The sequence below is a fragment of the Leopardus geoffroyi genome, chromosome C1 (assembly GCF_018350155.1).
Source record: "Leopardus geoffroyi isolate Oge1 chromosome C1, O.geoffroyi_Oge1_pat1.0, whole genome shotgun sequence".
NCBI classification, from domain to species: domain Eukaryota; kingdom Metazoa; phylum Chordata; class Mammalia; order Carnivora; family Felidae; genus Leopardus; species Leopardus geoffroyi.
In genome coordinates this window covers 53,623,446-53,635,821 of record NC_059328.1, presented here as the reverse complement: position 1 = coordinate 53,635,821, position 12,376 = coordinate 53,623,446, and the positions used below count along the sequence as shown (strand labels likewise).

General features: G+C 43.3%; 1 protein-coding gene across 7 annotated transcripts in view; it reads left to right on the top strand.

Moving 5' to 3' along the window:
- The window catches only part of JAK1 (Janus kinase 1), a 246,903-nt gene that overhangs the window by 108,403 nt on the left and 126,124 nt on the right, over window positions 1–12,376 (top strand). For 2 of the 7 annotated variants that reach the window (XM_045477694.1, XM_045477685.1), the window contains exon 1: window positions 2,985–3,227. The exons of 4 other annotated variants lie outside the window; for them this stretch is intronic. The gene's annotated coding sequence lies outside the window, so the exon portion shown is untranslated. Of the gene's footprint in view, window positions 1–2,984; window positions 3,228–12,376 lie in introns of those variants that run through there. One more of the 7 variants, XM_045477688.1, reaches the window with a different exon arrangement.

Genomic DNA, 12,376 nt, shown 5'->3' with positions numbered 1-12,376 from the left:
CATGCACACGGTGAATATACTTACATTAAAAATATGGCTAGTGAAAAAAATAACTGGAAGAAAATATATAATATGGTAAGCATATTTATATTAGGGCTGCAAAATTACAGAGATTTTATCTGTCTTCTCTAATTTCCAAGTTTTTGTAATTGAATTTCATCATCTGTACAATGGCATTTTAGTTTTGTTTAGTACAACCTTTTAAAGGCAAACCTTATTGTTTGAATCTATTTTCCCATTGTAATCTAATCTTTTCCAGAGACATAGACTGGTGAGCAAACACTCTTAATGAAGATTTAGGTGTGAAACCCATGTGTATGATTGCTGATTGGATGGAGTGTTTTTTTTTTTTTTTTTGAGAATTTCCCAATAAGAGGGTTAGTTCAATTTATTTTATTTTATTTTTTAATTTTTTTCAACGTTTATTTATTTTTGGGATAGAGAGAGACAGAGCATGAACGGGGGAGGGGCAGAGAGAGAGAGGGAGACACAGAATCGGAAACAGGCTCCAGGCTCCGAGCCATCAGCCCAGAGCCCGACGCGGGGCTCGAACTCACGGACTGCAAGATCGTGACCTGGCTGAAGTCGGACGCTTAACCGACTGCGCCACCCAGGCGCGAGGGTTAGTTCAATTTAGATGAATGTTTGTAGCGGGCTTGCAGATTTCATGCCACATGTTACCTATTAGAAGGGGATGTGTGTAGTCCTCCTTCTATACTGTTCTCTGCTTCATATGTTCTTATAGGGTAACTGTACAATTTTTTTTTCTATTTTCAAACATAAGATTGAATTCCTCATCCAATTTAGTTGGTGCTCTTGGTCAACCTGTCAACTAATTTGGAAAATTTGGGAGTCACGTGCCGTTCTTCCTTTTGCCTCAGCACCCACATCTGATCAGTCACCGCACAGTCTATTATATCTCCTCAGGCTTTTGACACTTTCATGCTTATCCCTCCTTAGTCTACTGCTTTAATATTGTTCTTATCACTGGTAGTTTGCGGCTCTACAATGCTGTGGAGATTAATCTTGTCCTCCAATCCATCATCTACCTTATCTTCACATTAGTGGTTCTCAATAGGGGTGGTTTTTGTCCCCCAGAGAACATTTGGAAATGTCTGAAGACATTTTTGGTTGTCATAACTGGACGAGGAGATGGGTGGGTGGGGGGTGGAGGGCATGGAGGAGAAGCGAGGGGGATTGCTACTGGCATCTAGTGGTTAGAGGACAGAGATGCTGCTGAACATCCTGCAATACACAGGACAGCACCACATAACAAAGAATATTCTAGCCCCAAATGTCAATAGTGCTGAGGCTGAGAAACCCTGCCCTAGGGTGATTCTTGTAAAATGTAAACCTGCTTAAATACCTGAAGAACGCACTATGTTTTTCAGGCAAGATTTTTGCATGACTCTTATCTTATTCCCCAGCCACACAAGCATATATGTATTACTGTCTGAATATGCCACGATCCCTCTGGGGCTCCTGTGATTTATCTGCTGCTTATAGCATCTTCTTCCTGACTTCTTCAGGCTAGGTTGGGTAATTCTCCTCTATGACCAGTTTTAGAAGAGTATGAATCACACTGAACGGTCACCCGTCAGTTATGCCACTCCAGTGTGAGAACCAGAGGTCAGGAGCTGGGTGTTTCCCCCCAGAATTCTCAGCACTTAGCGCAATGCCCAGTATGGGGAAATACACTCAGCCAAGGCCCTCTCTTCTTATTCCATGTCATGAGTCTTTCATAGCAGTCAGATTCATTCTTGAGTACAATGGGGTCATTGCTGCTGTCCTGACTGGCCTTTATCTTTACTTTTCACCTTCCCTGAAATGTGGCTCTTTCATGTTTCTGTCTCCATTCATTCACTCCCACCTGTTCTTTAAGGCCCAGCTCAATAAAAATGACTTACCGAGCCCACCACTGTGCCAGACCTGCATTATCTTCTTTATAAAATGTTTATATATTTTTGGGGGGGGGGCTCAGTGAGAGAGGGAGAACAGAATCCAAAGCAGGCTCCAAGATCTGAGTTGTCAGCACAGAGCCTGACCTGGGGCTTGAACCTGCAAACTGTGAGATCATAACCTGAACCGAAGTCAGATGCTTAACCTACTGAGGAACCCAGGCACCCTGGGGCTGCGTTATCTTAGTTCACCTTCAGCATAATCCCTGTAAGGAAGGTATATCCCAATTTAACAGGTGAGGAATGTGATGTGAACAGCCCTGAGTTGCAGGTGAGGCAATACATGCACACAAACACCCACAAATGGAGACAGCTGGGGCCACGACCCTCCCTGCTTGCTTCTCCTGTCCTCTCTGTTAACTCTTCTATCTCCTTCCAGAAGGCAGTTTGGAGATCTTTTAGTCTGCCCCTCAACTTTTATGAGTAACCTGTAACTTGTTTAGGGTATCACAGGTGGCTAATGGTGGGAGCCAGACCTAAAATCTAGAACTCTGAATACATGAAGTTCTGAATACATGAAGTGCTGAATACATGAATATATTAGGTATCAACAAAATTTTTTTTTTTAATTTAAAAGAGCTCTTTAAATAGGGCATGGGTTGGATCTGAAGTACCTTGTCTATGTCAAATAAAATTTGTTCTTAAGTTCCTGCTAGTCAGGTGCTCTACAGCTCATCTCTTATTCTGTCGCGACGAGGGGCAGAGGACTGTGATCAAAGCATCGAGGTGCAGGAGCACATCAAACTTGGGAGGTGTCAACCTATGGCCAAAACCTCACAACAATTTTACTTTTTGCCCTCTCAGACCTCTCCTCCCTAGACTGGTGTTTCTAGAAGACGCGGTGTAAAGAAGCGAGTGAGGAGGAGGGGAAGCATGAACGACGCCGAGTGGGAACCGGACGGGAACACTAGTGGCGCCGGTTCTTGCGCGGTAGCTGAGCCCACCACTGGTCTGCAGCCTCCGCCCCCTGTTTCTTAGGCTGTAGCTCGTGACGTCACGAGGAGGCGGGACCGACTTCGGCCTGGGAGGCGGAGCCAGCGGCGGGGCGGGGCGGGAGCGTCGCGAGGGCAGGCCGCGGCGGCCGCGGAGTAGCTAGCAGCCGCTTCCAGCGCTGGCCTGCGCCCCAGCCCTGATTTCCCATCCCGCGCCCCCTCCTCAGCCCCGGGCGCGCGCTCGCCGGGGCCCTGCGGGGCTGGCCGCTGAGCTAGCAGGCCGCCAGACCTGCGCAGCGACCCGGAGCACCCTCCGGCCCAGGCGCACACGGAAGTGGTGAGTGTCACGGAGGGGAGGTGGAGAAGCCTGTGGCGGCCGCCGACGGCCGGGCGAGGGGCGCGGAGCCGGGCGCCGGCGGCCGACGCGGCCGCTGCTCTCTGTTCTCGGGAGTCGCGCACCCCCGGCCGCTCAGCAAGCGGGGCGGTGGACCGGGGGCCCGGGCGGGCTGGGGGCGTGTGGGTGCGGGCGAGGAAGCGGGGGATTTCCAGCCAAGCGGAGTCTGCTGGCGGCGGGGAGGTTGGGGGGCGGGAGCCCCACGCCAGGATGGGGGGGATGGTTAAGGCTCGCCGCCCCCTCCCCCAGAGCACACACCAAATTTTCATAAACAAGTCTGGAACGCGCTGACATCCTGTTTATACCACCCTGAGATACAGGCGCGGGCTTGAGGTCTGACGTTCCTCGCTCTTGCACCGAGAACTTGACCGCCAGCACTCTGGCATAATTGCTGTTGGGGTAGGGGCGGGAGGAGGTTTTCTCTGGCCTCAGGACGGAGGCCGAGGGTCTTCGCCGTTGTCCTCCTTTGCCATCTCAGCGAGGGAAAGTTTTAGAGATTTGGGGGCATGTCTGGGGCAAGGAGGGGGCATCTGTGGACTCAGGAAACGCCCCCTCCCCCTTTAGGGTCTTTTGGGACCGTGGCCTAGCAGCCAGCGAGGAGGGGGAAAGACACATCTTGGGCGAGAGGGCCTGGGAAGAGGAACAGTGAGAGAGAGCCACTGGGGGAAGTGCGAATCCTTCTGTAATGGGACTGAATAACTGAAACTAGGGCTGGTCTCTGGCCTCCTGTCTTACTCCTCAGACCCCATCCGCGCGTGGTCGCCAAGCATCAAAGGGAGATGTCGCTTTAGCAGGACTGGTAAACACCCCTCTCAAGTCACATCCCAAGGTCCTAGGGATGTGTGCTCCTTGGATGTGTGTTCATCACGGAACTTCTTTAGGGAGAATAGATAAAAGGTGTGATTATTGGCAGGTGTTCACATTTTTAAAACATTGTGTATCCTCTGAATTCCTGTGTGTCCGTTGGGGAAAGGAGCGAGCCACTTCTCTGATACGTGGCTGTGAGCCGTCGGTCTTTAAGCCCAGGGTAAATACATGCTATTAACCTTTCTTTTCTTTCTTCCTTTTCTTTCTTTCAGAGTCAGTTTTTCTTTCAGTGGCAGGAGTTCACAGTGGTATAAAATTGTCATTGCTTCTTTCAGGGAGGAATGCATTAAAAACCTTGGACAGTTAAGTGAGGAGTAGAATGCAGAAACAATTAGATTTGACTGTGGAGTCTTTGTTGGCAATTTTTAAAGGAAAGGATCATGGGCATATACACGGTGCAAAAAAATTTTTCAGATGAGCATTTTATATTGATTAAATCCTTGTTCTTCCTTTTCCAAAACCCCATTTTGTGCTGTTTCTCGCTTTTGCTTTTGGTGGCTCTGTTTTCTAAGACCAGGGAGTCGTTCTCACTGAAGGATCAATGTGTTCTTTTTTGTACTTTGTGGTGAAGGTTAATGGAGACCATAAGGGTACCAGACACTTGGGGTACAATATGCTGTGTATTATGGAGAAAATGTCTCCTGTATATATAGATCCAGATCACGTTTAAAGTACATCATACCTGAGTGATTGTGGACATTATGAATAGGAATAATCACCACCTTAATAATTCTACTTATATTAACTGAGCACTTTCACTGTATCTTGATTTCTCTAAGTAGCTACAAAAATGCATTTTTAAATCCAGAGATTGCAGTGTGATATTCTGCATTGAATAAAAGCCAGTTTAGTTTCCCCATTCCATGATATACTAATTGCAGTTATTAGGAAATGATGATGGAGGGTAAATAAATTGTACATATATAGGTAAAATAATTCACTTTCCAAAATATAACATATAACTACTTGCAAATTGCTATAATTTAAGCAGTCTTAGTGTCCGTTTAATACTGTACTTGTGACTATCTTTCTGGTCATTTGGTATCCACCCTTAGTACAGATTAAGATGAATTATGTTGCAAAATTTTTTCAATTCAGGAATTTGCTAAGAAGCTGCTAAAAATAAGGAATTTTGAGGGTGGAGTTGCTTTTGCAGGAATAGGGATTTGGATGAAATGGCATGAAGAAACTTAAATTGAGTGCTTTTAAATCAGATTGTTAGGTCTACCAGTTTAGATTCTGGGTTCACAAACACTAGTGGTTTCAACTGCAGACCACAAATTCTAGTAACGTTTTAAGGTTATCACTCAATTTCTTCTGAAAAGCTTTAGGTCATACATATATTTGGACAGAAACCCAACTGAAACAAGTATTGAGAGCGTGTGTAGGTTTATATTCACTTTTCTAGAGGGAACACTAGTGTATAACTGCGTTAATAAGGTTCATTAGCAAAGACCAAGATCTGTGTTTTCTAACTCCTCTGATAAGTGTTTTTCCCCCTAAACTCATGTGTATCATTTTATATTTTTTATTACGTGTGTCCTTGTTGTGTTCTATGAGGTAATTTATGCTTTTCAGAAAATTTATCATCTGAGATGTAACTATTCGTACAAGGACATTTTTCTTGTTCATTTCCACATTTAAAGTTTTTTTTAAGTGAATGGGGAATTGGTTAATTAACTCAATGTCCCCGAACAAGCAGCATCTGATGCTTTGTGATTTCTTGTGGCTTAGTGGTATATGGAGCCTTGTCATAAAGTAGAGATGCCAAAAAGAACCTCTCAGATACTTTTAGACCAGTATTTCTCAGCTGGGTATGATTTTGTGCCCGAAGGGATGTTTGCATTTTCCAGAGACATTTTTGGTTATTACAACTTCGGGGGTGGTATGGGAGGGGGCAGTGTTGTTGGCATCTAATGGAAAGAGTTCAAGGATGTTCCTAATCATCGTATAATGCATGAGGCAGCCCCACAAAACAAAGAATTATCTGGCTCAAAATGTCAGTAGCGCTGGGGTTGAGAAATTCTCTTTCGAAATGCCAGGTAGGAAACAAGAAGATGTGGGCTTCTGTCTTGGCAAATAGCTTCCCTTCAGTTCCCAATTTTCCTCATCTGTAGAATGGAAGTAAAAGTGTTCACCATTTCAAAAAGTTGTTGGGGGGAAATCAGTTAAATAATGCATGGAAACTATGAAGTGCCACACAAATATAATTGTTAGGAAGACATGATTTAAAAAAAAAATTTTTTTTAACATTTATTTATTTTTGAGACAGAGAGCATGAACAGGGGAGGCTCAGAAAGAGGGAGACACAGAATCTGAAACAGGCTCCAGGAGCTGAGCTGTCAGCACAGAGCCCGACGTGGGGCCCGAACCCACGAACCGTGAGATCATGACCTGAGCCGAAGTCGGACGCTTAACCGACTGAGCCACCCAGGAGCCCCAAGACATGATTTTTTAAATTGTTAGATATATTAGTAGTTGACGAGCAAAGAGGTTAAGGTTATGGAGTGAAAAGATTGGATGGTTTCGCATTATTGAATTGTTACTAATTTTGGGGGGAAAAGGATTTATTTAATGTAGTTTTCTTATAACATAAACTTCAAAGCTCTATATTTTCTTTAAACCTAAGGATTATTTTTTCATCATAGCAAGAGGGAACACTCACTGTAGAATAATTAGAAAATTGAGGAAAGTGGAGGAGAATAGTCATCCATGGTCTACTCCCTTTCCCGTTTAAAGACCATTGAGTTCTTATCAATTTCTGGAAGAGTCCTTAAAATTGGAAGAAGAGCTAACGATGAGAAAAGGGGGAGCAGTGAAGGTGCCATTGACCAGAGAAGGTACTATTTGTTTCTAAGCCCTTCATTTTCTCTTTTTTGGTAATTACCACGTGCAGGTAAAATGCATTATAGGAGACATTAGAAAAATTGGTTCATTGTTTTCATACTTTGTGGGCTAACCTCCAAACCATGTTCTCACTCGGCATGTTGTTTCCTCTCTGCTTCTTGCTCTCCCCTGTACTCAGCTAGGTGTGCCACTATTGCTTCCTGTCTCGAAAACCCAGCGGTAACGTGGGGTTTTAAGCAGCTGCCATGTTGAAATGACTGGGTTTCAGGGGCAGGAAGCTACTTCCTATGAGTATTCTTCCCTCTGAAGTGCACCAGGCTTTTTGGTATTTTGGGGCAACAAGCAAGCATAAAACATGAAGTTCATTTCCATGATATATTTACTTCTAAGATTTTATGATCTGTGATTCTTAGCAGCTGGCAGCGGGTACACATTTTTCCTTGGTGCTCTGTGAATAAATTGCCCAGTCTGGAGGCGAGACTTGCATTAGAAGAAAAACGAAAATTTCTTTAAGTCTGCTCTAACCAGAAGACAGAGCTGGTCTTTGTTGGGATATTTTTAATCTGTGGTAACTGAATTTATTTAACAGTAATATTCACACAACACTTTGTTCATTCCTTTATTCATTCAGTAAATACTTGTTGAGCCTGTGCTATGAATCTCAGGGAGTGAATAAACAGAAAAAAGCATGCAAAAATCCTTGCCTTACAGACTTTACAGTCTAGTGGAAGAAACTTGGAGTTGTTCATTCTGGGTTTCTCAGTTGTAGATTTTACACATGCAAAAAAGTAAATCCTTTTTTGTAAATGTAGCCAGGCTGCTTGTTTTGATCCGAGCTGTGACAATGTGGGCAACTTAAGCTTGTCTCTTTATCAGTAAAAAGAAATAAAGATGGTACCTACCTCTAAGCTTGTTTGGAGAATTGAATGACTATGCCTGAAGAGTTTGGAATGGTGTCAGGCACAAGGTATAAGCTAAACATTTGTGTTTTTATTTTTTTTATTGGTGAGTGCTTTGGGTTAAAAAAGTGAAGAGCTTAAATCATGTCCAGAATGCTTTAAGATGGTAGGGAGGGGCGCTTGGGTAGCTCAGTGATTTAAGCTTCCGACTCTAGGTTTCAGCTCAGGTCATGATCTCATGGTTCATGGGTGCAAGCCCTGTATTGGGCTTGGTGCTGACATTACAGAGCCTGCTTGGGATTCTCGCTCTCGCTCCCTCCCTCTCCCCCCCCCCCCCACTTTCTCTCAAAATAAATAAACTTAAAAAAAAAAGATGGCTGGGAAGCGTGACCCATTAAATACAAAACAGAGTGGCTAATACATTCTATATTAGAAAGGCTTCGATTAGAAACGGATAAACCAAAAAAGTTTAGGCACTTAAAGTATGCAGTTTCTGAAATCTAGAGGAATTTGTTATGTAGACAGCACCAAAGATGATAACACATTAGGTGTTGTATTTTTAAGGAAAAATGAGAAACAAAGGTGCCTTTAATTTAACTTTAAAGGTCATGCAAAGTATATAATTTGGTAGGAATGTATTAGACTTTCTGGGCAAGTCAATATAAAGGTACGGTGTTGCTCTCACTGATTCAGTTTACTTAAGTGGCAGAAACATAGGCATACCCTTTTGTAAAATGGTGTTTTCAGAGTTGTGTGCAAGTTAAAAATCTTACAAGTCAGATGATGTGTTAGGGAATTTTGCTCTTTAAGCAATTATAAGAGTTTAAAGGAACTCTGAAGTATATATTCAGCTTCTCCTGAATTTTGTCTTACCAGTTTCTATTTCAGATATGTGCTTTCCAGAAGCAAGGTTTACCCAAAATACAAATTGCACAAGAAAGTTAGCCCTTCCTCCTAATCATATTTTAAATATACCTTTAGTTCCTTCTCAGTACTGTTTATATTGCATTTATATTCTCAAGAATAACAGTTGCCACGTGATTGGAGAAGAGCTCTTGACATTTTCATCCCATGTTCTTTGATAACAAAGGTGTTAGTTGTATCTTTTCCTTGTCTTCTGGTAAAATTCTCTGATTTAACTTTGTGGAGGGGCAGCTCAAATGGTGAACAGGTTGGCCTGTAGGTATTTAAAAAATAAATTTAGGTTGATTATTTTCAGGTGCATTGGGTAACGCAGGCAAGCTTGTATATTTAACGTAGAAATAGGTAAGAACATTTTGTAATTAACACAGCTCTTTTTTTAATGGTGATTTAAAGGGCTTACGGCTATTAGAACTGACAACAGTTCATTCAATTAAGCACAATTATATCTGCAGACTTATTTGCAGTTAATTTGCTCAAGCTGTAGCAAGGCTGTAATTTTAGCAGTTTTTTTCAATAAGTAGAATTTAAAATCTTTATCGTAAGAGAAAAGACAAAAAAAAAAATGAGAAAACAATCTGCCAAATGTATATTTTCCCAGTAAAAAATTTTGTTATTGAACAAGATTGTACACAGGGAGGCAGACACTACCCCCTCCCCCGCCTCCCGCCCCGTTAAAGCCATTGTGTAAAACTAGGTAAGTCTGCTAATCACCGTATATGAGTTTTCTAATTGGAAAAATCATTTCATGTATTGTGGCATCTCCAAAGAATCCCATCTTTATACCTGTTTAGAATGACCATTCATGCATGTTGGTTAGAGACTGCTGGATGAGCCTGAATATAAATTATAAGCCCACTTGATGTGGATTTAGGAAGTGGGCTGCTAGAGATGTACAAACTGGCTGATATAGAAATGCTTTCAGGTTTTCATGTTTATTCCTTTATTTAACTATTATCTGTAAATGTGTTATTATGTGAGAGCAAGATAGGCCTGATTTCTGCCCTCAGGAAGCTTCCTTGCTAATGGAAAACACAATAATTCAACAATTCTACAACCTGTGTTACAACTATGCGAAGTACCAGTACTAGTTTGCTGTAGACGTTGAAGGCAGTAAGAAGAGGGGGTCTCTATGGTATATTTTTAAATTTTTAAATATTGAAATTTGAAGGGTGAAAGAGTTAGCCAGGCTAAGAGGATGAGGAGGTTTTTTTCCAGCTAAAGGAGACAGCATGTGCAAAGGACCTGAGGTGGAACCAACACTGCAGCTGGAGCAGAGGGGACAAAGATGCAGGCTGGTAAGGTTGGCAGGAACCTGATCAAGCAGGGTGCTTCTGGGCCATATTACCTTGGCCTTGTAACATAGCAGGGGAAATTGAAGGCTTTAAAACAGGGCATCAAGTGACATGATGGGACTTGAATCCTGTGTGAAAAAAAGAAAGAAGGATTCCCCGATTGCTACCACCCCTGGGAACATCTCTCTTCTCTCTCTGCCCAATGCCTTGAAAGCCTTCATTTCCTTTCACTCACTCATGCTTTAATTCTTTGCAATCTGACTGCCACCTCCACACTCTTGAGACTTCTTCTTTGAGGTCACTGGTGACCTTCTTGCTGTCACATTTTGACACCTTTCTTCTGCTCTTGTTATCTAAGACATTTGATGCTGTTAACCCCTTCCTGAAAGCTGTCCCACAGCTCCACTGCTGTCTGGCTTCTGAAGCACAGTACCTCTCTCCTTCCTTTCTTTGTCTTTGCTCTCTTCTCTTTGGTGTCTTCTCCTCTTCTCATCTCTCCCTTTTCCCCAGTGAAGACTTTTCCCCAAGCTTCTGTGAATGGCAAGTCTCTTTTGTTACTGCAACTGTGTGGATGGCTTGCTTTCACCTGAGCTCCAGTTGTTGAGCACCCCTAAGTGCTATTCAAGGCACTGGGGATGCTCTAGGCAACAAGAGGAAAGGCCTGTTCTTAAAGAGCCACACTCCAAGATGTTAAATGTATCCATAAATAAACAAGATAATGTCAGGTGGTGATAAGTGCAATAAAGAAAATAAGATAATGAGTAGAGAATGCTTAAGTGGGTGGGAGAGGGACTTCCCCCTGGGAAGTGACATTTGAGTTCAGGCCTGAGTAATAAGTGGGACCCGGGCCATGCCAGGATCTAGAGGAACATCCAGGCAGGGGGACAACAGAGGCCTAGGCCCCATTAGGAATGGTCTTTCCATTTCATGCTGTGCTCTCTTATCTGGATGTCTTACTGACATCTCTTATTTGACTGCTTCAAACTTGGTATCTCTCTTTCTGGTCCCGCCTTACCAATGGATGATTTCTCTGTTCCTCGTAATACCATCTCTGTCTGCTACCCTCAAAACCTTAGACCAGCGGTCAGAAAACTTTTTCTGTGAAGGAAAAGGCAGTAGACATTTTTAGCTTTGAGGACCATGCTGCTTTTGTCACAGCTACACAATTCTGTTGTAGAACTGAAGCAAATATAGACAGTATATAAACCAATGAGTGTGGCTATGTTCCAATAAAATTTTATGTATGGACCCTGAAATTTGAATTTTCACTTGTCACAAAATGTTTTTTCCCAACCACTTAAAAATGTAAAATTTATACAGCTTCTTAGCTGTCCAGAACAAGTGGCAGGCGGGATTTGGTGCGTGGGCCAAAGTTTGCTGCCCTTAGTGCTCCCTTCCAGTATTTGCACCTTTCGCTGCTCAGTGGTCCCTGCCTTGAGCTAACTTTCTTCTGCCTGGTGATCCCAGCAATCTCTAATGTAGCCTCCCTGCCTGCAGCCCTTTCCCTCCAGTTTGTCCTCCACACAGATACTGAATAATCTTCTTGCAGCTGGATTCAGGTCATAGAATTTCCCTGACCACAAGCCTTCGGAAGCCCCTACTGCGTACAGAAAATAGTCTAAACTCCACCTTGCTGTGGCATTCAAGGCTTCTTATGATAAGACCTCAACTTTTCAGCTTCTCCAATTTCTCTTCCTCTGCACTGTGCCAAAATAGATTATTTACTGTATTGCATTCAGCCTTAAACATTTCTTCTGTTTTTCTGCAGTCTTCTTTTTTTTAAATTGTTTTATTTATTTGTTTATTTACTTATTCATAGTGTGCATGCGTGGATTGGGGGAAGAGGCAGAGAGAGAGAGAGAGAGAGAGGAGAGAGACAATCCCAAGCAGGCTCCACACTGTCAGTGCAGAGCCCAACATGGGGCTCAATCTCACAAACCCATGAGACCATGACCTGAGCTGAAATGAAGAGTCGGGGACAATCAACCGACTGAGCTACCCAGGTGCCCCTGCAGTCTTCTTTTTTAATGTACTTTGCCTATGCCTTCTGCTCTCTCTGTCTGCCACATTTCTTTCACGGCCCCTTCAAATGTCCCTACTCCCTCCCCCTCATCCCAGACAAGAAGTTTGTATACATGTAGCACTTCAGTGGTGTGCAGTCCTTTTTTCGAGGGCATCGTGTTCTGCCTTGTGCCTCAGTTCTTTTGTAGACTGGCTTCTACTGTACAGTCTCAAGGTCTTGGAGGCCAGGAACAGTCTCATT